The sequence below is a fragment of the Microtus pennsylvanicus genome, chromosome 7 (genome assembly GCF_037038515.1).
Source record: "Microtus pennsylvanicus isolate mMicPen1 chromosome 7, mMicPen1.hap1, whole genome shotgun sequence".
In the NCBI taxonomy this organism is placed as follows: domain Eukaryota; kingdom Metazoa; phylum Chordata; class Mammalia; order Rodentia; family Cricetidae; genus Microtus; species Microtus pennsylvanicus.
The window spans coordinates 118,143,293-118,148,258 of record NC_134585.1 but is presented as its reverse complement, the minus strand read 5'-3'; the positions used below and the strand labels follow the sequence as shown (position 1 = coordinate 118,148,258).

Genomic DNA, 4,966 nt, shown 5'->3' with positions numbered 1-4,966 from the left:
CGTTTGTATCCCAGCCCTTAAGTCGGTATCTAGAAGACGGTAGTTCAGGTTGGCAGATCTTGAATGAATGACTGATAGTCAAGTTGAAGTTAGGATGGAAGTGTCTAAAAGACCAACTAATAACAATGGCTTTTTATAGAGCCTATAGTAGCTAAATGAGTTTTAGAGATGACCAGAAAAGATAGATGCAGAACTAAAAAGAAGAAAGTGATGAAAATCTTTGAGCTGAAGTATCTAATTTGTTGTTTTGTTGTTTGAAATAGTATCTCATTATGTAACCTTGGCTAACCTGGTACTCTGTAGCTTAGGGTGGCCTTCAACTCAGGCCAGTCCTCCTGCTTCAGCCTTCTGAGTGCTGAGATTACAGGTACACACCAGTGTGCCTGGTTTTTAGGTATCTAATTTTATAAAAGGAAAACTTCTTTGTCTAATGAAGGCTAAAAACTGTTAACTGTATGTGGAAGGAAATTAATTACCAAAAGAGATTTATAAAATGAATTAACTTATATGGATAACTAACACAGATAGTACAGTAGTTTTATTTTTCCCCTTCTATCTGATTTCTCCACCGACTAGATATTTCATAATCGATAAAGAAATGACCAATAATTATGAACCAAGTAGGGGAGAGGGTTGGTTGTTACTAAAAGTTAGAGAGTTGACTTTTGAGAGCTATTATGTTTTGCATTTAGTGTAGGCTGTTGATTTGTTGTTATTGTTAGTAGTGGTATATATATAAGAAATTCAATAGTCAGTCTTTAAAGAGCTCAAATAGAACTTTTATTTTTGTAGGCTATTTTAAAAATTAACTTTATTGAAAATACAATCTTGGCTGAGTGTGATGGTGCATGCCTTTAATCCCAGCACTCAGGAGGCAGAGGCAGACAGATCTCTGTGAGTTCGAGGCTAGCCTCATCTACATAGTGAGTTCCAAGACAGCCAGAGCTATGTAGAGAGACCCTGATTCAAAAGACAAAGCAAAATGTAACAACAACAAAAACCTAAGAAAAGAAAACCCATGGGGACTGGAGAGATGGCTCAGTGGTTAAGAGCATTGCCTGCTCTTCCAAAGGTCCTGAGTTCAATTCCCAGCAACCACATGGTGGCTCACAACCATCTGTAATGAGGTCTGGTACCCTCTTCTGGCCTTCAGGCATACACGCAGAGGGAATATTGTATACATAATAAATGAATATTTTAAAAAAAAAGAAAACCCAGCCCTATCTGAAAGGAAAAAGAAAAAAAGTATATAAATTACACATACCATCTAAGTCTAAAACAATAGCAACAACAACAACCAAAAAAAACCCCCAATGCTTTAGGCACAGTAGTGCAGGCCTATAATTGCAGCTACTTGAGAAGCTTGGGAAGCTGTGACAGGAGGATTGCAAATTCAGTGCGTATTTGGGTTACAGAGTGAGTTCAAGGTTAACTTGGGCCATACAACGAGATCTGTCTTAAAAAACCAAACAACAAATCCCCAAGCAAAAATGAGCTGAGCTGGAAATGTGTCTCATTTGGTAAAATGCTTGCCTAACATGCATGAAGATCTGTGTTGGATTCCCAACATCACATAAACCAGGTGGCGTGGATGTGTTCTCAGCACTTGTCAGATGGAAGCAGGAAGATAAGCAGTTGAAGGCCATTGGCCACACAGAGTTCAAGGCCTGGGCTGTACAAAACCTTTTCTTAAAACACAAAACAACACCCCCCACGAAGCAAACAAATAAAAATAACCTTGAAAAAACAAGAGAAGATTTGTAGGACTCTTGGAGGGGTTGGTTTGGGAAGAGAGAACTTTGGAAGAAATAATATAGTAGCTGTGTTTGGTACTGGTGGAATTAGTATTGTGATAAGGATTTGGGCACAAAGACAGCTGGCATTTCTCAAAGATCTATATTAGGTATTACTTTAAAGATTGTAAATATTTGTAATACAAACAAGATATCTGAACTGTGTATTTTCCTTTTTATATATTAGGTACAAAATAGTTGTATTCCCATGGTTCCCTAAAGTGTTAGGTTAGGGATTTGTAACAAGATGAGTCTGAACCTAGAGTTGATTATTTGAGTGTGGAGTTGAGAGGGTTAAGCAGTGAGGGTAGACTTTGTATGAATGGGTTGCCCATTTTCTTCCATCTTCTGCATACATAGTGCGATATAGAATAAGGACCAGGTCTCTGGCGTGCTGTGAGTTGACTTGTAAACATCTTTGTTCTGCTAGTTAGTTCTTGAGTAACATTGAGGAATCACCTAACTTCTTTGAGGTTATTTGTCATTTTCATGTGTAACAGAAAGTTAGTGATACAAATCTTGTCTCTTAGAGTTTGGAAATTTAAGATAATGTCCAAGCTTAGGCAAAAAAGGAAAATAAAAATCTGGTAAGGCTGGAGTTAAACTGGGGGCCATGTTCCAGCCCCAACAAGCATCAGGGCTTGAAAGCTTTGGCCGTGTGGTTCTGGCTTTAGAATTAAGGGTGGAAGAAATGGATTATAGAAGTTTCCTCCATACTTTAGGACAGCCAGTGAGACCAGGGATGTGTCAGGGGTGTCCCTGAATGGAGTCCTTAGAGAGGCCATTTTGTTAAAGTGTGAAGTTGAAGCCTGGATTGCTTTGGAGACCCCAAGATGTTAGAGATGCCAGAGTCATGGGATAGCTATGGAGGAGAGCTGCTAACAGGGAGTGGAAGCAGCCCAAGAGAAAGAAGTGTGTTGCAGTCAGCAAAGCTGAATAGAGCTGGAGATGTGGAGAGTGTTTTGACATCAGACATGGAGATGCAGAGTCTGGAGTTTGCCAAGCTGATTTTGGTCTTGCTTTGGTCCAGCATCTCCTCTCTATGCTCCCTTCCCTGTGTGTTGGAGTGCCATTATATGTTGGAAGTATGTAATCTGCTTTTTGATTTTGATTTTTATAGGTGATTGCAGTTAAGAAATTGCCATGCATCTCAAAAGAGACTAGACTTTCAAACATGTTTGAGACTGTAAGAAACTATCGGGACTTTTGAAGTTGGACTGAATGCATTTTTCCATTATGATACAGCTATAAGCCTTTGGGGTCTAGGCAGTAGAATGTGGTGGTTTGAAAGAAAATGGCCCCCAAAGGGAGTGGCACTGTTAGGAGGTATAGTCTTGTTGGAGGAAATGTGTCACTGTGGGGGCAGGCTTTGAGGTCTCTTTTCTTAAGCTTCACTGAATGTGAGTCAGTCAACTTCTTGTTGCCTGCAAGATGTAGGACTCTCAGCTCCAACACCATGTCTGCCTGCATGCTGCCATGCTCCCCTTCATGATCATAATGAACTAAACTTCTGAAAATGTAAGAGAATCACCACCAATTAAATATTTTCTTTATGAGATTTGCCGTAGTCATGGTATCCCTTTACAGCAATAAAAATCCAAACTAAGACAGACCAGATGGTGATAGATGTGGAGGGCAAAGTTCGGTTGGCACGCCAAGGGGAAAGTGAACTCCAGACAGTACTTTGCAAATGAGGAAAGAGCTCACCTGCTGGACCAGCAATTCTCTGCAAAATGATTGAGGATGACAGAGTCATGATGTTGGGCCACAACAAGTATTTATGTGAAGTAATGATTTAATATTTTCCATTGGAAAAAAATCCATCATTCTCAGGAGTTAATTTTGTTCTATAGGACAGAATAAGAACCATTATGTGAACAGTACTGGGGGAGGGGTCTGGTGATAGACTTGGTTTTTGTTTAGAAGAAAACAGTTTATAACAGTTGGGGCTGAAAGCATTGAGCTCCCTATCAAAGCTTGTATTCACTCGGGAACTGGATGACCTGCTAGAGATGTAATAGAGGAGTCCTTGCACTGGTCTGAGTAGTTGGTGATGGCCCCTTTACTAGGAAACTGGTTGATTTTGACGTTGGAATCTGTCTATACATATAATCAACAAAGATTTGAGTGCGGCCTCCCTTTATTTGAAAAGTTCAAGGTTAGTGTTTTGTTTTCTTGTTTGGGTTTTTCCTTCCTGTGTGCTGAGGCAGAGTCTTTGCCATTGGCTTCGACATCCCCATGGAATTTGAGAACCTTTAGCCAGGTGTGGTGATGTAACAAGAGCTGCTGTCCTTACCTGTTGGGCAAAGGGCACAGTCCATGCCATGTACCTGGAGAATCAAATACAAGAATGTGCTGCCAAGAAGTTTGCTTTAGTGCTTCACATTTTTGCTGAAGAGCCAGTCTTTCCAGATATGAGTTATTTGTTTATCTTAGATGTTTGGAAATGAATGACCTACCTTCTGTTACCATGTAAGATCTCAGATGCCATAGCACCAATAGTTCTCATTTGCTTCTCGTGCTCAGGAGCCTGAATCTGGCTGGAAATTGTCTGTGTGCCTGTGGCTTAGTCAGGTCTTCTCCTTTCTGCTGAGTGCTGTTTCTGTTTTTCCCCATATCCTCTCAGAAGGTTGTTAAAGTGGCTTGCTTTGTTTTGTTTACTTTTCTTGTCTGTCTATCAAGACAGGGTCTCATAGCTCTCATAGCTCTGGCTCTCACTCTGTAGACCAAGCTGGCCTTTCCCTACAGAGCTCTGCCCTCTTCTACTTCTGAGTGTGGGATTGAAGGCCTGAGCCACCACACTCATCAGTCCTGTTTTATCTTTTTTTTTAATATTTATTTCTATTATTTATTATGTATACAATAGTCTGTGTGTATGTGGAAGGCCAGAAGAGGGCACCAGACCTTATTACAGATGGTTGTGAGCCACCATGTGGTTGCTGGGAATTGAACTCAGGACCTTTGGAAGAACAGGCAATGCTCTTAACCACTGAGCCATCTCTCCAGCCCTCCTGTTTTTATCTTTTAAGAACAGAGATTGAAGTTCATTTTGGAGCTAGGTTCTTGATTTTGCATTATTTAATTATATGTTGTTACTGGGCAGTGCCCATGTCCTGTGACCAAAGTGCTGAACACCGTGGGCTTTGGACAGAATTCTCACGTGCGCTAGGAGA

General features: G+C 40.6%; 1 protein-coding gene across 2 annotated transcripts in view; it reads left to right on the top strand.

Moving 5' to 3' along the window:
- The window catches only part of Otud7b (OTU deubiquitinase 7B), a 56,496-nt gene that overhangs the window by 24,090 nt on the left and 27,440 nt on the right, over positions 1-4,966 (top strand). The window lies entirely within an intron of this gene.